We start from the raw sequence: 25,212 nt of genomic DNA, 5'->3' as shown, positions 1-25,212 counted from the left end.
TTGACCCATCAATAGAACTTATCATTTTCTTTGCACTTAGGTTCCTCCTTCGTTCAAATCCAGCTCTGCACCATAACCTTAATAACCTGTATTCCAGATCTAGCACTTTTCAGATATTCAATAATTCAGATCATGACTTTGCCAAATGATCTCCTTCCTCTTTTATATTCTTAGGCCTTTCACAATACCACGGTCCAAAACCATAACAAATAAATACCATGGACCCAATACTTGGGATCAACACTTTGGACGAGATACCATGGTCCAAAACCATAGGTTCAAATACCAAGGACTAAATACCACTGACCAACCATAAGTTCTCCCACATGTATGCCCTTTTCCTTGCGTGAAAGTGCGTGTATACGCATATGCGTCTTTGGAACGTATAACCCGCGTGTATACATAGCTTGATCACGATGAACCTGCGTATATATATTTTTCCTTCATTCTAAGATCCTGAACTGAGATCTATTACCAGAGTGAGTTGCCATCAAGGACAACACCTATGCCATAGCACCAAACCTGTGTCATAATGCCAAGATTCTCTCTCATGGCCATACGTTTACATTCTTATGTCACGCTCATTTCATTTAAAATTGAACCTATATATGTATATATATTATCCAACATAGAAATTCCATGCTAAGGTAACGTACCAACGTGGAAATTAATTCACTTAGGCTTCAATACGATTCCTTCCCTGCATATAAATTCAAAGTTGAATGCTAATGTAAAATTGAAACAAGTATTTGGAATATTGATACCTTCGACCACGATCTGATCCAATCTATGAAAATGAGGATCCAAACAATTTTAAAACAAAAACACATGCATCTAACATTTGACTTCAAACCTGCAACACATTTTTGGGTACCCTTCAATATTCCCTTAGCACATAACTCCAATCCTCATTCACGCACTCTACACTGTCTCCAAGATCACACATTCTGGGCATCAATTCACACAAGCACCAGACTTATACAATAATTATGTACGCAGGTTTGCAAGGATTTCTAACATTCCAACACTGCTCCACGCAGATCTCACACATGTTTTCAACCGTCGTACGCAGATCTCAAGGCTCGACACTCACTCTACGTAGTTTTCTCAAGATTCACCAATTTTCTCAGCTCTGGTACCAAAATGACGCTAAACAAACACAATATTCATTAATTAAATTCTCCAAAAACTTGGGTTTGCAAATGAATTACATGTATATTTATTTTTAAGGAGGAAATCTCTAAAATTCCTCAAAGAGATAACTTTTTTCTAGATATTTGGAGGAAGTTGAGAGAAATCCTCATAATTCTAGGAATCTATCCTAACTACTTAATCTCCACCAAATTCTAAAAGTCTCCACAAAATCTATAATTTTCTAAGAATATCCAAAATAAATAAATACAAAATAGGACATGCTCCTTCATCACTCTCCACAAAAGGCTCATCATGCATGTTGTGCATATCATCCTTCTCAGGTGACTCATGCTCCACCATATGGTGTGCATGTTGAATCAGCGTTGGTGACTCATCACCCTGAATATCTCCCATAGGGTCCACTGGTTGCTTGCTATACACAACGGAATATAAATATGGTATGTTGTCAAAAACCCCACATGAATGTTCATGCTCTTTAGAGGCGTCCTTGTATGAACCCATGGACTCATCCAAAGAAGAATCTTCACCCTGAAAGTCAAAAGGAATATCCTCTTGATCTACTTCTGTCATCTCCTCAGTGTCACCTATGCATGAGTTGTGAGGTCCCCAAGATTCCTTACAAATGAAGTAAAGAGCCTTCCTCCTCAACTCATTCTTGCTACATAGTTGGTCACCACCAATCCTTCACAACTCCTCTTGGGTAAATCATCTCCTAAACAATTTTATTTTTTTCTTAATCATCATGGTTACCCATGACTCTAGCAATGATTTCTATGATCTTGGGCCTCTTCTCAATCGCAAGGCCCAATATGTTACGTGGATCCTGAAGACTATCTTCTATTAGCCAGAAAACTTTTATCATTGTGTCATCATTATACTGAAGCATAGGTGAAGTTATTCTAATAATCTCACTGAAACATGAGGCTACTATAATTCTGCCCCTTCACAAGGGTTCTCCAAGAATCTTGACTGAATCAAAGCAAGCATTGTTGGTTTGAGTGTCTAATTTATGACTCTCAAATCTCACTGGCTTACTTTAGAAAGGTGTGAATCTAGCTTCTCTAGATTGAGGAAAGTTTTTGCGGTCATCTTTAGGTTCTTCAAATCAGATCCAAGTGTAAAGGGTCAATTCCTACCTCCCACACCTTCTGCAAATCCCTTATTTACTCCAGTTGTATGATAACATGCACCTCCTTTGAAAAGTGCATATTGTTTGCTCTTTGATCCAAGGAAACATTAGACCCCCAAACATCAATTGTATGTGTTTTCTCGAATTGTTATTGGTACAGGAGTTTTTTGAAGTCATTAAAGTTTTTTCTAAGATTTTCAAAAGTCTCCTCAAATCCCATCATTTTGCGGCAAAGGTGACAATGTTGTACATTTTCTAACACAACTTCTACTCAACTTTACATCCAATCAATAATCAACATACTCAGAGTATGACTTTACAACACACATAGCAGTGTAGGGCTGCTACAACATACCAATATAATCATTCAGATAGCACATGCAACCTCACAATACTCTGCCCCAATAGCTAAATCTGGCTCTGGAAAATAAATTAGGCTCCGACAAATAAACTGGGTGCAATAAATAAACTAGGCTCTAACAAATAAATTGGGCTCCAACAAAATAATTTCAGCACAACAAGATGAATTCATCCTGGCAAAATAACTGCAGCCTTGTAAAAGAAATTTGACACAACAAGATAATAAGGCAAGATCTTCAGGAGAAATCAAATAGAAAACATAGGGTTGACGTGTTTTGAACCTTTATCTAGGTTCATCATCAGGACCAGGATGAGGAGCAAGATCAACAGACCACTAATATATATCTCACAGATGCAATGGTAAATTTCAATGATCAAAAGGAAAAATTAATAAAAAGGTACGTTAAGGGATAAAAAGTAATTTATTTATTAGTTATTTTTTAATATTACTTTAATTACGCCGTAAGGCGTTCCCTATGAAATTAACTCCCCTCTTATCACATCTGTCTTGCTATAATCCCTTTGATTGAAATGTTAGACTATTTAAACAATTGCCATCGTTGGATTAAACATATGGTTATAACTGAAGCGACACTGACTTGAAATGCCACTCTTTGGAAACCCAAATCAATGGCACTCCTGGAAAACCGAAATTAGTGGATTCCCCTGCTCGATGCCTTTCTTTGGAACCCAGCGCTTTCCCTGCTGAAGGAAACATTCTTGCTCAATGCCTCTGCTCGGAAACCCAAATCAACGGAGTACCAGCCCTTGTTTCAAGAGTCCTCGCAACAGGAAGAAAAAGTCTCAAGAAGAGGATATTAACAATGGGCTCAAGCTTGCTTGTGCTGCCATTGCGGGACAGAACCGTGATGGTAATTTTAGTGCGAAAACATCTAATGGGTGTGTGAAAAGCTCTGGTGGGTCTCTGAAATCCAATATTTCATAAACACCTTCGTTGGCTAATGCCTCTGGGATTCATTCATGTAAATCTATGAGATGTGCTGCTAACTACCCAGATTGGGGTTTGGTCAATTTCAAGGCTCAACCTCGCAAATTCCTTGTTGCAAAGAGGCATGATCAGCCTGAGAAGGAACCCGTTGAATGCAAATGCAGTGACAGGAAAGCAGATGGAGATATATCTAGAAAATGTGCTTGTGTTGCTTCCAAGGAAATGAGGGCTTCTCAGGAGTTTTGCAAGGAGAATCTACAGTTAACACCTTCAGATTGTACGGAAGAAGAAGAACATACAGAAAGAGGCAAGGACTGCAAAACCCATGGCTCTAATGTGAATCTTGAGATTGCAAATGCTGATAAACGTCATGAATTTGAATGCAATGTAGATGGAAGATATGGGTTTGCTGAGAAATCTTTCCCTGCTGAAGGGAAACTTTCTTGCTCAATGCCCCTCCTCGGAAACCCAAATCAGTGGAGTCCCAGCGCTCGTTTCAAGAGTCCTCGCAATAGGAAGAAAAAGTCAGGAAGAGGTTCGGTCAATGCTCAACCCCGCAAATTCCTTATTCCAAAGGGGCATGATCGGCCCGAGAAGGAACCCGTTGAATGCAAACACAGTGAAAGGAAAGCAGATAGAGATATATCTAGAAAATGTGCTTGTGTGGATTCCAAGGAATTGAGGGCTTCTTAGGAGGAGTTTTGCAAGGAGAATCTGCAGTTAACACCTTCGGATTATGCGGAAGAACATACGGGAAGAGGTAAGGACTGCAAATCCCAAGGCTCTAATGTGAATCTTGATATTGCAAATGATGATAAACGTCATGAATTTGAATGCAATGTATATGGAAGATATGGGTTTGCTGAGAAATCTAGTATAGTTCTTCCTTGTAATCAATTTATTGATGACAATGACCAATCAGCGCAATCGAAATATGGGTCTACATTGACAAAGGAATACTCTCGCTCCAAGAACTGCGTGGATTTATCAATCCGTGGGTGGCAGATGAAGTTGATGGTGTGCAGCCTCATTCATTGCCCATTCTTTCGCAGTTCATTCTTTTCTCTGAAAGCTTCTCCCTCCCAAATTGTTGCACCTTCACCCTTTTTTAGCACAACTTATCATCTCATTTCAGGCCAAAAGTTTGCAGGTTTAATCTGAACTTGCAGCAGACCAGGAGGACGAAGAGGAGCACCAAGAGGACGAAGAGAAGCATTGAGGTCCATGGCGTCTGATTCATCTGCAACCTCCAAGCCTTTTGGAGTTCTCTTTGTTTGCCTTGGTGAGTACCGTCCATCCAATGATTCAACGAGTTCGTTTGGTATCGGTCATTGTTCGCGATGATGCTTCCATAGCATCTACCATTATTGTCAGCCATTCAATTGTAGAAGATTATAGTATAGTGTACACTATAGATCCAAAGCCTGAAGCCAAGCACAATTCTATGTATCATGCCTGACTTGAGCGAACTAAATTTTTGTAGTTCTATTCAATTCAACTAAAGGAGCTAGGTTCTTCGTAGCTTCTATATTCTTAAAAACCCTGACCCAATTTCTCATCTATGTTTCTATTAGAACAAATCATAATAAACTGGCACTGGAGATTTTTACAATCATACAATCCACCCAATGATTGCAGAGAGCAAATTTTAGTAATGCCTGAATACCAGCGAACGTCCGGTTAGGACATAGAAATTTTCTTCTACCCTTTTGAGCGTTTCAAGAAGAAACATGATGTGAGGGGCTGCATCCTCCGACTAAGGTGTCGGGTCTAAGGGATAACTATTCTGTTAAAATCCTCTGAGATCTGCACCTAGCCTCATTCCTTGGTGCCATATGGATGGGGTAGCCCACAGTGAGAAAGCTTGGGGAACAACTTAACACTTCGCCAACCTCACTAGTGAATCAATATCCCCTTAGGCTATTAATGCTATGGGTGTGACCTCTCAAGCCAGGGTGGGTGCCTGATAATCAAAGAGTTAAGTTTGAGCTAAAAGCCGTGGAACTCAAACATGAAAAAAATGATTGCAATATATACCTCTAATTTAAGGATTATTAAAACTTAGGATGTACAGTTTCCTGAACATCCGATGAGATTTAGTACACAGTTACTACAGAAATATATGGAATCCACCAATTAGGCTAAACTGGTCTAATGCAGGGTAACAACCAGCGTTATGGAACTGCAGCAAAATTAAGATAGCTCATTGGGCTACTTTTGTACAAAATAATACTACTACGATAGACTGCATATTTATCATCGTTTGTCCATAATTGGACAACCATCTCTCTGACGAGTTTCAAACTAGCCTAAGGTGCCCGCAAGGGGATTTTGTCATCCTTGCCTTGCTATTGTGAAGCTTACAGAATTAGTGGATATCACTGAACAACTTTACAACCTGTTAAGCTAGTTACCGACAACCAACTGTCAAAAATACAAAAGGACATAGACACTAAAGGCTGTGCACTATCCTTATGTGCCTCGTTGTCTAAATTCTATTGAAGTTCTGCAACGCAGAGACCCGCATGGCTATCCCTTGTCCTATCATTGTTAGATCCCTAATACATCATCAGAGTGTTTTAGCAGCTGCTTATATATATATATATATATATATATATATATAAAAGAATCAGCAACTAAGCCGGGTACAGGTTTGAATTCACATGATATGGAGTCAATTGTGAATATTACCACTATAACTTTTAGGCGAATCTATGCACGCTCCCACACACTGTCCACAAAGTTAATTAAGGATTTTGGACCACAAACTTTACATAAGACTTTATAGGACAGCCACCGCCAATTGAGCTGCCCAGGGACTATTAGTGGTTTAGCTTTATCAAACAACAATGCTTAGATTTATTTTGGAACTCAAAGGCAGAATAGCTTTGATTGCCACAATCGGCACGCTGCTTATCATGCCCATTGCCATTCCATCTATGACATGTTTTTGGTTTATCCAAGAGCTTTCAGTTTGCGGTTCTCTACACATTTTCAGATTCTCAAAGTCCCATCAAGGTAAGTAATAGTCATACAGACAATAACTCTACGATAATATATTTTTAACAGCCTTAAATATTTATACTGAGCACAGAAATACCATTAAATATTTTCATTGCTGTTTAAGGACCAACTGTTGACAAAATCCTGGCAATTTTTACGATAAAACCAGATCTGAGTAAAATTGCTAGAGAAATTAGTATGGAGTCTAGGGGCTAAATGCCAACTCTTGATTAGGTGGAAGCTGCGGGGCAGCTGGGGTTGTTAGTTAGGGTACAACTTTGCCATGATGACACAAGATAAAGAAATGGTACATTAAGGGGGAACTGGGTCCTCATGAATAAGGAGGGCCTAATTACTATATACAAGAGATTATTATAGCCATTCTCACACAGTTGTGTATGATTTTTCAATATTTTGGTTATTAAGAGATATTTTCCCATTTCTAAGAGATGTAGATGTGTCTCATCATTATTATACTTTTGAGCCACACTGCCTTTCTATATTTGGTGTATTTAGTATTTTAGTATTTCTCCAGTTATTTCTGGTAACTCAGAGCATTACATCAAGGTCCAGCCTTGGATGTGGAAGAGAGAGGAAGGGAAATCTCACCTCAGAAAGGCCTTGGCTTTGTCTCAACTATTTTCCCCATCATACAACCCCTGAAAGCAGATGCTTTAATGATCAATCTTAATGGACTAGGGCTTATCCTTTAACAAATAAGCCCTTCTGCTTCTAAGGAAGAAATCAAATCAAAGGCTGTGGTGTGCGGAGGGCCATTGAAACAAGGGTCCGACTCTTGACATGATCACTTTGTTTGCTACTTCCAATTGCCTGAACTTTCTAAGTTCAATGGCCAATTTACTGCTTCCATAAGGTCTCTCCATAGTATGTATTTTCTAGATTATTTTTGTGTGTTTCTGGTTGTCAGTTTCATGTCAAAACAGATCCGATCACCAAGGAGTGTGGCTTATTATGCTCTCTACACTCAATGTTTGTGTCTTTAGTCATTAAATCTAGCTGAAACATTTTAGTGGAATCCAGGGCCAAGGATTTGGTTTCCATCTTTCTGTTTTTAGTGCTGAGTGATGCATTTCAGTTTCATTTAAATACGTGAGCCCACTTCATGTTTACATAAGTTGTTGATTTTTTAATATTTAATCATGAGTTTAACTTGCCAGTGGAAAATGGAACAAAAAGAACAATCACATGAGAGAATATCCACTATAAACTTCTTCATAAAAACATTGTAGAATAATTACCAATTCATGGTAACTAAATATTTCATGTAGAGTTACGCATTACTTCAGTCCTTTACAAAGCAGAAATTCTAGTAACTAGTTACCGTTGATATCTCAATGCTCATGATTGCTTTTTCAGGGCCGTGATGCATATCAGTGTCAAGAAGGATAATGATTATTAGCTGTGGAAAAATTATTATCTGATTTGTCAAGGATAATGATTTGTTATTGGCTCCTATTGTTGCAATTGGGAATGATAAAAGCATTGCAAGTTTAGATATCTTAAGTAGTTGAAAAAATATTTGCTAATCTCTCCAGGAAAATAATCTCTTTTTATTCTTGTTCTTGGAAGGCAACATTTGTCGGAGTCCCACTGCAGAGGTTGTATTTCGTGATGCTATGTAGAAAAGGGGATTGACATCAGCATTCAAAATTGACTCTGCTGGAACTATTGACTACCATGAGGTAGGTTCTAGCTTATCATGGGTCAAGGCTAATTGAATCGGTATTTTTGTCTATTATAATGCAATAAATAGGTATCACGTATTAATATGTTGAAATTATTTGAAGGGCGGTCCTGCAGATCCCAAGATGAAGAATGCAGCCAAGAAACGTGGAATAGAGATAACTTCTATATCAAGGTCTATATCACCTACAGACTTTAAAGAGTTTGATCTAATACTTGCAATGGACAAGCAGAACAAAGGTAAATAAAAAGCATAAATGGCATATAAAACTCCCAAAATTTTCAGTTTCATTTGCTAAGTTGTTCCAAACAGAATCTAATAAGCCAATACTATTGTTAAATTCAGCAAAATGTACATTAAAGTTTGTCTATGTTATTGTTAACATATGCTTCTAATTAGTTTCTAAGTTGTGTGCAAAAATAAATTAATAACATGGGATGGATATATTTTTTAGTTGACATATTGAAAATTCTCCTTCAGCGCCCCAACGCACAAGGCCTTTATTGCTTTTTCCAGGTAATTGGTTACATTTGGTATTCTTTATCGTTTCCCTGTGATACACATACCATGGAGGAAGCCATTTTTATAGTCAGATGGAGAAAGTGGGGGGAGCAAAATAGCTGTGAGATGTCAAATGGACAATTACTGTGCCAATGGCTTGCAACCTTGGAGCTCTGAAAAGCTTCCTATAGCAGTGGTATGAGAACTCAACTTTGCTCAATTATAGTGAAGTTTTAGTGTGATAGCATCTGAGATTTGTTTTGAGGTTGTTCTCTCTTTAACTGATTTTTTAATTTTGTGTGTTATTGGCATTACAGATGTGCCTGATACTGCACTGATATTGAGAAAGCACACCCTTCCAATGAAGCTATTTTCTTGCATGTTATTCAATGAATTAGAAATCTTCAATCCTCAGGATCAGTTGCCATTTGCATATGTAAGAGACATGGTGACACCCAAAGTGAGGATTCACATGTTCGAATCAGCCATTTTTAATACAATAACAAATGAATATTGACACTCTTACAAAGTCAATCGAAGCATTTTCAAAGAGCCTCCTTTGGACCTGCAAATTTCTTTGGGTTATGAATCCAGCGCCTGCAAATTGTATATGGACAGAATGTGGGCTGCATATTCCGTTTGATTGTATTAATTCATTTCAAATTTGATTGGATGCTAAGATTATAGCTTGCAAAAGCTACCAATTTTTTAAAGTGTGAAGGGTCATGAAAGAGCAGAAAATGGGAGGATCCATAACTGCAAATTTAACCAATACATGATGTTGATGGATGCCATGGGTGTTAATTTTGTGCTATATTGGATTAGATGACTGATTTACTTCTCAATAATTGAAGTCATTTTTACTGCCTCTGCCAACATGAGATGATAGAGACTGTGCACCTATATCTAATATGTGTATTGCATTTAATGGACTTGATAGGACTGAATTGTTTTCCATTGTAAATTCCAATGGTGATTCTGGTTATACCGGGAATGAAGGAAAATAGAATGAAACGTTGCCATGAAAACATTTTTAACTCAAACGAAACAAAGAATTTTTCCAGGTGGCTCTTCATTGTCAACACAATCCCGAACTGAAATTTGGTACAAGTTGTATATGCTTGCATGTGCACCATCGTGACAGAGTTTTTATTGAAGGAGGTGCAATGTGGGGATAGATGTTGATTTGAGAGGGTACAAATATATGAGTCTCTTTTGTGTTGGACTACATGGACGGTGTAACCCTTGCGTAGGTTCTTCAAACCCACAAGAAAATCCCAGAACACTATTTGGCTGAGGTTGCCAGGCAGGTGCTCAAGGGTTTGCATTACCTGCACCAGAACAAAATTTTCACCATGATATAAAGCCCTCCAATTTACTGATCAATAAGAGAAGTCAAGATTCCCGATTTAGGTGTCAGAACTGTGTTGGCTCACACTTTGCCCCAGAGCAATTCCTTTGTGGGCACTTGTGCTTATATGAGTCCTGAAAGGTTCAATCAGGATGGGTATTAATTTACAATTTCTATTGTCTTCTGCAATGCAGTTGCTCGAATACCCTTCAGATTATGAAGCGGAGAAGTATTTTCTTAGGAAAGCTACAGCCATGGCAAATCGGTCTTACCACTTATATTCTGAGTTTTTAGGTAATCGGAGATCCTCATATTTAACAATTTGAGAGATCTATCAAGAAACATTACCTTATAGCATGCATGTTTGTTAAAGCAATCAGGCTAAAACTATGTCTCGTTGTTGTTGGCAGTCTCGGCTATTGTTCATCAGATTTAGAAAGAAGAGTTATTTGGTAAATCTCGGCTACAGTACATGAAAGGACCTGAAAACCCCTATTCAGCAGGAGGTCCAGTGACCTTCGGTGGAACTCTGGATGTGAAGGAAAGAAAAAGGTATTTCAATTATTCTGAAGGGACTGATTTGCCTTGTGGTTTTGCCAATTACCGTACCCAAGGGTTCCTTGTGTCTGAAGAAGACAGGAAGGTCATGGAACAGTGCAAGGGGGGTGTGGTAATTTCAACTATATTTGGAGCCTAAGAAAGATTAAAAAACCCAAGTATGTTAGGAAAATCACAACAAAACATTTGTTTCTTTGTGTTTATGGACAATGCAACTCTCACACTTCTTGCCAAATACCAGATCAAGCCTAATGAGTCTCATAGAATTGGAATTTGGCACATTGTTTTGGTCAGGGAGTTGCCATACAAGGAATCTGTAATGAATGGCCTCATTCCCAAGTATCTTTCCCACAGGCTTTTCCCAAACTGTGTTTAAAACATTTGGATGGATGCCAAGCTACAGCTTGTTCTTGATCCTTTGTTAATTTTGGAAAATCTCCTTGTAACTCACAATGTTGATATTGTTGTCTCAAAGCATCCTTACAATACTCATAACATGGAGGAAGCCGTTTTTACAGTCATATGGAGAAAGTGGAGCAAAGAAGCTGTGAGGTATCAAATGGATAGTTATTATGCTGACGGCTTGCAACCTTGGAGCTCTGAAAATCTTCCCTTAAGCAGTGGTATGAGAACTCAGCTTTGCTCAATTATGGTGAAGTTTTAGTGTGATAGCATCTGAGATTTGTTTTGAGGTTGGTTCTCTCTGTAACTAATTTTTTATTTTGTGTGTTGTTGTTGGCATTACAGATGTGGCTGACATTGCACTGATATTGAGAAAGCACACCCTTCCAATGAAGCTATTTTTTTGCCTGTTATTCAATGAATTAGAAATCTTTTATCCTCGGGATCAGTTGCCATTTGCATATGTAAGAGACATGATGACCCCAAAGTGAGGATTCACATGTTCAAATCAGCCATTTTTAATACAATAACAAATGAATATCAACACTCTTACAAAGTCAATCGAAGCATTTTCAAAGAGCCTCCTTTGGACCTGCAAATTTCTTTGGTTTATGAATCCAGAGCCTGCAAATCGTATTTGGACAGAATGTGGGCTACATATTCTGTTTGATTGTATTAATTCATTTCAAATTTGATTGGCTGCTAATATTACAACTTCCAGAAGCTATCAATTTTTTAAACTGTGAAGGGTCATGAAATAGCAAGAAATAGCAAAATATGGGAGGATCCATACCTGCAAATTTAACCAATCCATGATGTTGATGGATGGCGTGAGTGTTAATTTTGTGCTAGATTGGATTAGATGACTGATTTACTTCTCAATAATTGAAATCATTTTTACTGCTTCTGCCAACATGAGATGATAGAGACTGTGCACCTATATCTAATATGTGTATTGCATTTAATGGCGTTGATAGAGACTGAATTGTTTTTCCATGGGAATTCCAATGGTGATTCTGGTTATACCGGAAATGAAGGAAAATACAATGAAACGTGCTCTTCTGGACAACTGGTATCCAAACTGGGTGTACGCCATGAAAACAGTTTAACAAGACCAAAGAATTTTTCTAGGTTGCTCTTTGTTGTCAACGCAATCTTAAACTGAAATTTGGTACAAGTTGTATAGGCTTGCATGTGCACCATCATGACAGAGCTTTTATTAAAGGAGGTGTGACGTGGGGACAAATGTCCCCAGATGTTGATTGTTACATTTTTGCATCTTTTTTAGATTTGCTTATCCCTATGTCGCCATTGCTCTTCAATTTATGCACATTTCTGCATCTTATTTAGATTTGCATATTCCTATGTCACTATTGCTCCTCAATTTATGCACATTTCTGCATCTTATTTAGATTTTCCTATTCCTATGTCACCATTGCTCCTCAATTTATGCCTTACGGCGTTTCCTTTGCAACATTTGGTGCAAATGCTAGTTTATTTAATTTCTATTTTTATTATTCTTAAATAATTATATAACTCTAAGAATTTTTAATATTTTATTATATGACTAACAATTTCTAATATTTTTTTATATAATTTCTTAGGTTACAAATATCTTATCACTTAAAATTATATTAACGATAAATAATGATTGATTGAAAATATCTATCCAATAAGAAAGGAAAATTATATAATCGAAATATTATTAATCAAAAACCAACAAAAATTAAAATGAACACAAATAAAAGAAAAGAGATCCTAGACCAGAACAAAAGCCAACTAAGAAAGGAAAATTATATAATAAAAATATTATTAATAAAAACCAATAAATACAATAATAAAACAAAAAATAAAATCAACACAAATAAAAGAAAAGAGATCCTGGGACAGAACCAACACTAACCAAGAAAGTAAAAGGAAACCTAGGAGGGGACCCAGGGGGTTAAGAACAAAGAGAAGGGACCCATGAACTACTTAACTTCCATCCATCATCCCTATTAAGAGTCTTACTCCTCTTTTCATTTTCAATGGCTTCTCTTAATTTTTGGTGATGGAAATGATCAACCCTCGCGAGGACCTTAGAATCCTCTAAGAAAATATGGTGTTTTGTTAAATCAACATGTTCTGCTAGAGTAGAGGAGCAAGTCTTACAGTGTCTAAGGTTCGTTTCTTGCTCCTGAATCCTCTGAGAAATGGAACGACCAGTCTCTCCAATGTATGGGGTTCCACAAGAACATGGAATTAAGTAAACACCCTTCATGCATTTGGGATCAATAGGGTCTTTAACTGATCTTAAAGAGCCACGAATGGTTTTTAAGGGTCTAAAGGTGGAGTCGATCTTTTGTTTTCTCATAATCCTAGCAATCTTGTCAGTCTTCCACTAGATAAAGGGAAAATGGACATTAGAGGACACCTCAACCTCTTTCTTAGTTCTAGGTCCCTGACTAGCTTTTAAAAAGGCTCGAAAACCCTAAAACTTATTATAACCATTCTTTTTTAACACATTTAAGAAATGGGTTTTTCATCCGCCAAATGTTCTTCATTAGAAACCCTTAAAGCCCTAGTAGTTGGAGTGTTGAGAACCCCTAGCTTCTGGGATGGAAAGTGATGAGATTTAGCATGAACATACTGCTTAGTGTGGGTTTTCCTACAAAAAACTTGGTGGTAGAAAAAAACGTCATCTTTCTTTGAGATAAGCACATCAAGGGTAAGCTTCCATTAACCTCATATTCCATGGTAAATTTAATGGAATCATATTGATTATTAAGATGCTCAAAAAAAGATACCATTTTTTCTTGACCATGGGGCCATAAGTTGAAGGTATCATCAACAAATATTTTCCAAATTTTTGGTTTAAAATGAGCTAAAGCTAAAGCTCTTGATTCAAAATTTTCCATAAAAGGTTAACAACCACAGGAGAGCGTGGAGAACCCATCGCTACCCCGCATGTTTTCTCATATAATTCGCCTTCAAAACTAAAAAAGGTCAAGGTTAGGCAAATCTCTACAAGCTTGGTAGTATCAGGATCCGTTATCTAATTGATAACATCAAGAGCCTTCTTAATATGTATGTTAGAGTAAATAGAAACGATACCAAAAATAACCATAAAATATTCAGCATCAAACCTCACATCTTTCAACTCATTTTAAAAGGATAAAGAATCCTTAACAAAATAACTAGACTTACCTACTAAAGGTTTAAGCTTCTCACTTATAATTATATTTATTATTCCGTTATTAATAATAATACTATGGAAACTAGTAACAAAATTGTGAAATTAAATGTAATTCTAATAATGATAATGATACTGATTATTTACTTATTAATAATGATAATATAGACATTAGTAATAATATGTATAACACTAATTGGGATAATCCTAATTCTAGTAACTATAATAGCCTTAGTCTTAATAACACTAACATCATAGGAGATTCTATTAATATTAATAATTCTAATGAATCCTCCTTTAATAAAAATAATAAAAATTCTTCTTTTAATAATAATAATAATTTTGCATCATTACCTTGCTCTTCTAATAATAAGGTTATTAATATTAATAATTATAATGAAAGAAACCAGAAAGAAGGTGAAGGATCTCAAGAGCGATAATGGAGGTGAGTACATGTCTAATGAAATTAAAAATTTGTGTGCAAAAGAAGGCATTTGACGAGAGTTGACAGTACCCCACAATCCACGTCAGAATGGAGTGGCTGAGAGAAAGAAGCGTAGCATTATGGGAGCAGTGAGGGTGATGTTGCATGACCAAGGCCTACCTTTGCATTTGTGGGTGAAGGCATGCAACACAACATGATATTTTTAGAACAGAAGTCCTCATCAGATTCTCGGCTTGATTACATCGCAAGAGGATTTCTCAGGGAGAAAGTCGAATGTATCGCACTTCAGGATTTTTGGAGCCTTTGATTACTACCATGTCTCCAAAGAATCAAGGAAGAAGCTTGAACCGATAGTAGAATTGGGGTTATTTTTGGGTTACAAAAAAATTCCCAACAACTACCATGTGTACTTTCCATATCTCATAATGACAGTTGTGCGAAGGGGTGTAAAACTTTATGAGGAGAAAGTGATAAAGTTCTATCTTGAGAGTGAGCTTCAGATCGCACTAGAAGAGGAGCTTTTAGCTCCAAAGGAGGAATGTCAGGTTGTGGAGCAGCCATAAAATTAGGAGCAGAGAGTGGAGACATCCACTCAAGCAGAACCATCTAGAGAAGGCAAAAAATGAACCAGGGAAGCTAAGAGACTTGTGCAGGATGCGAGGGATAATGTGGGTGCTCCTTCAAATCAACACAAGCAGAGAATGTCACTTGATCGGTACACTAGCTACATGGTTCTAATGATTTAGATTATAGAGACTAAGCCATCCTCTTTCAAGGAAGCAGTGAAGTAACTTGTATGGGTCAATGCAATGGTGAAGGAATACGAAACCATTTTAAAGAACAGTGTTTGGGAAGTGGTCCCAAGATCAATGAATAAATCATTTGTGGGTTCAAGATGGATCTTCAATTTTAAGCAGGAAACAGATGGAAGAATAGAGAAGTATAAGGCCATATTTGTGGCCAAGGGCTAAATGGTTGAAGAGATATTTGGCTCAGCCATTCTATGGTCAGGTGGAACGTGGAAATCCCATCCTGGGTTTGGATTTTTCATCATCAATATGAGGTTATTTCTCCTTGTATTTATATGAGTATTATACTAGTTTATGTGTGGATTATATGGCTATGATTTTCTTGGTATTTTTATTGTTATCATGATGGTTATGTATATGTTTTATGACAGTAGCTACGTATGGCTATCATCATGTTTCTACCTGTAAATGAATGAACAATGTATCTATGACCTAATGGATGAAATGACAGTTAATTTGTCGAGACATCAATGCTTCTTAGCGATTCTCAGCTAAGTATGAGGCCCCTGCTTAGATATGTTATTTACTCATGTAGATTGCATATTCGTTAGCTATGTATGGCTCTCATCATGTGTCTACTTCACTAGTACAAAATGACTAATTAGTTACTAAAAAAACAACTAAAATTTGCATATAAACGACCATTTTTCAGTGGGTGATCAATAGTAGCAAATTTATAGTATCTTATAACGCAACCAACTTTTAGTCATTTTTAGCTTAGTCATTAATTGGTTTCCTCAATTTTACCATCTAGTAGTATATTTAGTCATTAATTTTTCATTGGTTTAGTCATTAATTTTTCATCGGTTTAGTCATTATTGTTGCAATTAATGACCAACTATACAACAAATTATATTACTATATGAATCCTCGAGAAAACCAATTAATGACCAAAGAAATATGACCAAAATGTTGGTTGTGTTATAAGATACTGTAAATTAGCTACTAATAGTCATATATATGCAAATTTTAGTCATCATTGGAAACCAATTAATGACCAAATAAATATGACTAGATTTTAGTTGTGTTATAAGAGACTCTGAATTAGCTACTAATAGTTGTATATATGAAAAAGTTAGTCATCATTTTAATAAAAATATTATCATTTGCAGTAGTCATTTATAGTTTTTTGGTATTTTCATATTCATTATATAAACGACTGATTTAGTACTTTCTATTCATTTCATTCATAATCATTTTAAATGACTAATTGAGTCATATATTCATTTTATTCATGTTCATCATTAATTAATATAAACTACTAATTTAGTAGTTTTAGATTAATTTTATGCGTTCATTATTAATCAACATAAATTAATTAGTATGATTTTGCGACTAAATTTAAAAAAAACCATACAATGTTTATGTTTATCTAATATGATAATGCAAATTTACATATGTTAATTACAAGACTAAATAATGTCAAGTCCAAATAAAAATAATTTCAACCATATAAATTTTATTATATAAAATATCAAGTATTACAATATGAGTTTCAAACTTAATATCTGTTGGACTACAATTTGCACATGAAATATTGTTTCATCATTTCAAAATATTATCACTGTGTTTCCAAAGCATTGCAAGTGAATTCATCAACTCTGAAGGCTTGACCATCAGTCTTTATGAGTGTGTCTTATGAAAGATATTGGCTCTAAGGGTATCACTAAACATATTCTCTTGTCTCTCTCATTTTTCATTTGTCACTCCAGTTTTGTTGTTCTCCTCTTTCTTCAATGGCTGCTTCTTACCATCAATATTGAGTTTCTCTCTTGAAAATGAAAGAAGATACAATACAGAGTATAAGACATGAAAGACGATGAATACTTGAATATAAAATAAAGTAGACTATAAAATATTTATACGAAATATACCTCAACATTCGATAGTGGCCACTATCTTGATGACCTGTATAAACAAAGCAAATAAAACGTCAGCATAGAAAATAACACCTTAGGAACTTAGTATTCAACCTTCAAAAAAACCTTATGCACAATCATACCAAGTTGCATGTTAAAAATATCAAGCAATAGATAACTTGTCAAAACAAATGGAAAAAAAATTATCAGTGTAAAAAATATCCTTATTTCTTGTTCTAAAAGAGTCATGTTCCTTAGATTTGGATATTCTTTTGCCCAAAAGTGCCTCGCTATTATGACCTATGTTTTTAGGATCATGAGATTGATCCAACACCATATTGGATTATGGAGACAAAATTATTCAACTTTCAAAGATGAGTACCTCACTTGGTTGAATGAAGGTGCTAGTTGTGAGTAGTGTCAAAACCTTAGGGAAGCAAAACATTAAGGCCTAAGAAAATATATCACCACTTTTCCAACGAAAAAAAAAAAAACCCACAATGGCCTATGGGAGTACATTTTGTTGGATGAATATCACACTCTAAGAGATGATTGTCTAATACAATGAGAAGTGTACATATATTGTCAGAATGCCCCTCACAGTCCGACCCTATATTTGTGTCCTATGATATTAATAATATCATACTATTTAATTAATAAAATATGACTATCAATTAATTATTAGTGACTATATTATGACTATGTTATATCTTATCATATAGTTGGTGACGGATATAGCCTTTAAAATTATGAGCCATCCTTGTCATATATTATATTTACTAATGGAGATATCTTTTAAAAGCATCAACCTTGTTTGTTATTTTATGTACGGTCAATTTAAATAGAAGTGCTCATAATTTTATTCAATATTATCTTGTACAACTGGAAATAAAATGATGTGGGGGTGGTGTTTCTAGTGATTTTAAAACTTGTTTTAATTACCTAAATTTAGCCTATTTAAATTCAATAGTTGCACTGACCATCTTATCTTCAAGTCAGTAACTTTTCTTGAGGGAACCTTCATGACATCCACCACCTTTAACAATTATGAAATATTAGTAGTATCTTGCACTAAATAGACAATGTTGGCATAGAATATTTTTTGTGTTTTTCACTCCGTGTCACAAATTTATTGATATTTTACGATTCTTGGTTTTGATTTCCATGCTAAGACTAGATTCATCATGCCTGCTAGGATTTTTAGTTGTGCACAAATCATAGTGTTCACTTCTAATTGTATTAAAAATAGAGAGTATGCATAATGACATGTAGTGACATGTGGGTGTCTATTTTACTTAATGAAATGCTTGATTTTTTAACCCATTCCAATCCTACCACAATGAAATTAAGAGAAACAAGGACACAAGAAGGACTATCAATAAATGAAATTAGAGACTTTAGAATTCAACTCAAACTGTACCTGAATGTAACGATAAGTATTTGTAGCTTCCTAGTCACCAATGAGCATTGAATCACACTGTGAAAAATTCCTTGCATTATGAGAATTTGGTTGCACCTGCACTAATCCTCTGTAGTAGTTCCTTGACTTGCCTATAGATATAATTTTAGAAACAATCATACTCTTACAATTCTTCCCTATATGGATCATCTTTGTCCCCCCCCCCATTAATAGTTATTTTTCAAAGCAACAGAATATAACACTCAAATTGCATCATCTCCTTTCAAAACAATGCTTGATTATTTCCCGATGATTGTCAAACCATTATCTAATCAGGTCCAGCAAATGCTTGATTTGTCTTCATTGCACAAACCTCTTTTCATAATAAAATTATAAATCCCATGTTTGCATTCCTCGTCCCTGACATACCAATTCTTTAAAGTGGAATACTTTATCGTTGCTCCCTCAGTGCAATAGAGATCCACTACTATGGCATGTAGATGATTAGTGTCATAAAATGGTGTAGTGTGCCCTTCAATATATATCACAGAACTCCTCTCACCTCACAGAACGCCTCTCATCTACAACAATTTGAGTCCTCTCAAACTCCCTAGTCTCCATCTCATTCATCCTGAAATAAGTGGATATTTCCATGGGTGACAAAGTGTACTTGGGAATTTAATAGAAAAAGTTATCACTAAAAAAAAATGCAATGCAGCATAATAGTTATCAGTAGGAGGAACAACCATTCCAAACTACTTCCTAAATAGATCAAGATACTCGAAAATTACCTCTTATAAATGAAAAAAAAATAACTTCAACTTCCTATAGAGTCTACCTATGCATGGTAGCAATGTAAATAGTGTCAAAAACAACATCTACAACAATTTTGGTCAATCTCTTCTTATAGTCAAGGGCATGCCCAACTTTTGAAAAGTATCAAGGAGGTTAGGGTCCACCTCATCAAGGTTCCTCTTCTTCTTCTACTCTCTCTGTTTAGGTTCAAAATAATATCAAAGGTCTTGGAAATTGATGGGTGGGTAAAAGGTATTAGACCATTTAAGTTCTTCCATTTTTAATCATTGTTTGTAAGCGTTGAGTATAAATTACAAAAGTCATTCAGGTTCCTTCTTTTTATTTGAAATTAACCTAAGCTTTGGAGAGTTGTAAGGTTTAATGGATCTAAGTATATTCTACTTAAAATATAGTAACATGGTTTAAACTGTAAGCATTGAGATCAGAATCTAAGGATGAAACATAAAATATTTTATGTTCATGATTACACGAAATTTTAATTTCATGTAACAAAGTTTGAGGAAGGCCTAGTATTTTCATCCTACCAAAAATTTGTTTGCATCACTCGAGCCCTTTGAATTGGTCATGGTAGAGTCCATTACACAAACAATCAACCACTAAAAAAAAGGTGAAAAGAAAAAATAAAATTTCATGCATTCTGACCCGAGAAAAGTTAGGGAGGAACAATCTGTACAATAAGGACATACAAAATGCTTACTTGTCCATTGTCTTTATATGAATTGTTGGCCGCAATCTAGATCTACATTATCATAATCGTTAAACCCTTTGTAAAATGAAAACATGAAAATTTCTTACTTGTGCATTCTCTTTTGATGAATTGTTGGCCGCAATCAATATTTGCATTATCATAATCATTAAACCCTCATCTGTAGATGAAATTTATTCATTGATCATATAAACACAAGATTTTCATTATCATAATCATTAAACCCTCAACTGTAGATGAAATTTATGCTTTGATCATATAAACCCTTGAAATTGTTTACCCATAAGAAAAAAATAATCTTTAGTAAAAAGGAAGAACTCTAAAGTCCAAATTCATACCCATGTAAAAATGGCCAAAAGTTCCACGCCCAATGAGCTTGCCCTTCCTCCATCTAATCGTTGATGCTATCCTAAGGTGTTTCCCATGCAAACTCCATCTGGGGATCGAATCCCATGAAATCTATAGATCTTGTTGATGGTCTTCCTTCTTCTGGCATCCAATCCCATGAAATCCATAGATCACGTTGATGGTCTTCCTTCTTCTAGCATTTCCAAGCAGATATCAACAAGGTAGAGAAAAATGCTTTGCTACAATGTGAAGTTGTAATCTGTGAATATTTTATTTGAACCCAAGGCTAAACTGGAAATGAAAAAAAAATATTTATAATGGAAAAAATAAAAGAAATATTTATAATATAAAATACAATATATAAATTGCCATTGGGTTAAATGATTTATTTTTAATAAGAATTTGTTATTTTTGCGTAAGACCCTAAATTAAAAAGAAGAAAAAGAAATTAAAAATGATATTAGGTTGAGTGTAAACATTTAAATATGGCCTCAATTAATAATAAAAAGTTAAATTAATAAAAATGATAAAATTCAATTTATTATAGTTTGATTTTGTTACTAATTTGTGAATAGGCTTTGTTACAATACCATGGGCCAATACCATGGTTTATCAATGCTACAAGTCCAAAAACCATAACTTATTTCACAACCAAAATATTGTGTAACAATATGACAAGATTCTTAACCATGGATATTCACCCCCACATTACGGTAGATATTATTAACTTGTAAAAAACAACCTTTGTTACAATACCATGGTTGCTAACTTGTAAATTGGTTTTGTTACAATACCATGGGCCAATACCATGGCTTATCAATACCACATGTCAAAAAACCATAACTTAAATTATTTTACAATCAAAATATTTTATAACCATGGATATTAACTTGTAAATCAGCTTTGTTACAATAACATGGGCCAATACCATGGCTTATCAATACCACATGCCAAAAAACCATAACTTATTTCATAGTAAAAATATTTTATTTTAATTTAATTTTACAATGTTTTTTTAATTGAATCTAAAAGGGAAAATGTTACAATTTGATATAAAGTTAAAATAAAGTTTTAATAAAATTAAGCTAAGATGGATCTATGTCAGTTCTATATATATATATATATATATATATATATATATATATAACCGACATAGCTCCATCTTAGCTAAGGATCCAAGGGATGAGAATAGATTAAATATAGTGCATGATGTTTTAAAGTTTTTCATTATTTTATTTTCTTTGACGTGATTGATCCAAAATATAGATTTAATATTTTACAACCAATTAGGTTTTTTTTTTAATTTAGATAATTTCTTAAACATAATACAATGTGATCAAATTTAAGAGAGAGTTGGTAAGGGGGAGAAGAGAGTGAGGGAGATAGTCAAAAAGTTGGAGGGAACAAAGAGAGAGAAAGAGAGAGTGATGGGGGGGGGGGGTAGAGGGAGCGAGAGGAAGGAAGAGAGAGGAGAGAGAGAGAGAGAGAGAGAGAGAGAGATGGAGTTGGAGTGGGAGAGAGAGGGAGGAAATAACAAAGACATAGAGAGATAGAGGTGGAGAGAGAGAGGAGTGAGAAGGGAGAGAGTGAGAGAGAGAGAGGAGAGGAGGGAAGATAAATAAGAGGAGAGGATAGAGATAGGGCGAGAAGGGGAAGGGAGAGAGATGGAGAAGGACAGAGAGGGGGGGAGATAGTGATAGAGTTGGAAGCGAGAGAGAGAGAGAGGGAGAGAGATTTGGAGGGGAGATATAGAGGGAGGTTGGAGATAAGGGATAAAGAGGAAGGAATATAGAGATGAGAAGAGAGAGATGGAATTGGAGGGGCCAGGAGAGGGAGAGAACAAGAAAAACGTAGAGGGAGGAAGGTGGAGAGAAAGAGGGGTAACAAGGGAGACATGGAGAGAGAATGAGGGAGAAAGGGAAGTAGGACAGAATAGAGAGAAGCAAATAGATAGAGAGGGAGAGAAGGGGAAGAGAGAGATAGGCAAAGAAGGGTAAGAGAGGGAGAGCAAATGTGTGTATGTTTGGGGAGTGAGATAGAGAGAGGGAATAACAAAGAGACACAAATACAAATATAGATATTATATAGTATTATATAACCAACCTAGATCCATTTTAACCCTATAACTATCAAGTGCCAAGAGGGATCCAATCTCTCGAGGTGCAAACCTTAGAGATTGGATCCCTCTCGACGCTTGATAGATCTAGGGTTAAGATGGATCTAGGTCGGCTAATATAAAATTAAAGTAGTTTTTATTTGATATTACAGCCTTAAAAAATAAAATTTCTCTTCAAACTAATTTCAAATTGGAACTAGATCCAATTAGATTCAATGAATAGATTTTTAAAAAATACATTAAATATTTTTTTTATTAAAAAATATATTTTTAAAATTACAAATTACTAGAGATAGATAATGCAAAGTTGGCTCACCTATACACCATGTGAGGATGTTTAAGGAAGGATAACCTTTCAACCAATCTTTAACATCCTTTCAAGCCCTTATCACCTGTAAGTTTAGATTGCTTGACACAATTAAGATGACTAACATAAAAAACGAATTCATATTATTGTATTACTTATTAGGTAGTTGTATTTTTGGTCTTAGAATAAATTAGTCATTCATGTTAGTCATTTTTAGTTGTATTACTTATTAGATAGTCACATATTTTAACCCGTGACTAAATTAGTGATTTATGTTAGTCATTTTTAGTTCGGTCACTTAAGATTTCTCATTTTTGGTAGTATTTCACTTGGAAAAGTTGTGGTGACTAACTTTTTTAGTCACCTAGTCACTAATTTCTCATTTTCTACTAGTGTTTGTAAATGAATGAACAATGTATCTATGACCTAATGGATGAAATGGCAATTAATTTGTTGAGGCGTCAATGTTTCTTAGCAATTCTCAGCTAAGTATGAGACCCCTATGCTTAGATCTGTTATTTACTCCTGTAGATTACATATTCATAATATGTTTGATGAAATGCCTGTCATGGCTAGTAGGGGTCCAGTCAAGGTCTTGTTCAAGTAATTATATTGTACTGCCATTTCCTTGTTATCTTACTATTTTGAAGGTGTCATCCAATTCTGGGAAGTGACCTAGGCTCTGGGCCTGAACAAGTGGCTCAAATCCTAGGGACGTTGGCACAACGCTAAGAAAAATAGTCCCTAGACACTGGCATGCCTTGTCATGAGAGCGTCTAGAGCCTCTTGAATGCTAGCAGGCCTATAGCATGGGAGCGTCCAGGGGTCAAGTGGTCCAAAATCTCAGTGGGACCCAAGGGCTGGTTGGCATAAAGGTTGGGATGGTTTCTGAGGGTACTAATGTTGATGTTGAAGGTCTGTATGGTGTGTTTTCATCATTTCCACTTCCTTAATGTAACTTAGGAGGTCGAATCATATCATAGTGGCCTCTCGTCGCATGTTTACCTTGGTTGGTGGGTTACTTGGGTGGATGTGGGTGGAGGGTGTTACACATTGTGAAGACATGTTGACAATGGAAGCATTACATTTTGGGGAATGAAACGTTCATCCACACAAACCATCGATGATCAGGTGCTCAGTATTTAGCTCAAAATTCAAAGTTCTCATATTGGCTCGAAAACTATATGGTTGCATCTGTCTCGTCAGGATGATCGCAATGAAATTCGTTTCATCGAAAACAAAGTCTGGATGAAGGAGAAAAGTCCTACTGTTGGTTTTCCTAAACAACCAAAAAAATTGCAAAATGGGACAGAATGATGACATGACAATCCAGTTAGCGGTCCAGTCAGCAAAGGGAGTCTTCTTCAGTTTTCGCCCAATGGGGTTGTGACAAGTGTCACCTTTGAATTCGTCAATATGGTTGTGTGCAAGGGAAATTGCCTAATTGGCCTCTAAGGTGGAATTTGTTTTTTTTTTATTTAAGTAAATATTATTATATATAATTTATATATAATTTTTATGTTATATTATATAATGATTTTAAATTATGTTATATTATATAATTTTTAAATTATATATATATTATTAATTAAATATTAATCAATTAACCCAAAGTTCTAATGTAACGGCATATTAACATCAAATGGCATATATTAAATTTTTGAATGGCACATTTAAATTTTAAAATTAGCAAAATTACATGAGGAGCAGAGGGAGGGGGACTGGAATCCATGACCTACCCCACCCCACTCCAAAGCCTTGCCATTACACTACAGGTGAATACTTTGAAAATGGATGCCCACATTTTTGTATTTAATGCCGAATTGATTGTTGACGGTGGGGAATGAGGGCTAGTCCCCACCCCATGCAACCACGCATCAGAACCGGGGGTTAGGGCCAGTGCTAAGCACGCCCCTAATCCTACTTAAAAAGTTAATTAATCAAGCTTATCAGTTCATTAATACGTTGATTAAGTTGGCAAAATTTATCACAGAGCCACCAAATCAGGAACTGCCACTAAACTTGGCAGGCTTAAATAGGGTCTCTCCAAATTTAGCGGAGGTTTTCTAGGAAAAATTGAAAGAGTCATAACTTACTCAGTTTTTGACCAAATTGAGATCAG

General features: G+C 35.6%; 1 pseudogene; it reads left to right on the top strand.

Annotated features, from left to right (window-relative positions):
* The first annotated feature begins 4,598 nt into the window (after positions 1 to 4,598).
* On the top strand, positions 4,599 to 10,850 carry LOC149202756 (uncharacterized; annotated as a pseudogene).
* The last annotated feature ends 14,362 nt before the right edge of the window (positions 10,851 to 25,212 follow it).

The sequence above is a fragment of the Pinus tabuliformis genome, chromosome 2_1 (genome assembly GCF_031772625.1).
Source record: "Pinus tabuliformis cultivar Carrire ecotype Pingquan chromosome 2_1, CPIR1, whole genome shotgun sequence".
In the NCBI taxonomy this organism is placed as follows: Eukaryota; Viridiplantae; Streptophyta; class Pinopsida; order Pinales; family Pinaceae; genus Pinus; species Pinus tabuliformis.
Note: the sequence above shows the minus strand (reverse complement) of the source record. Positions and strands in the feature narration are given on the sequence as shown.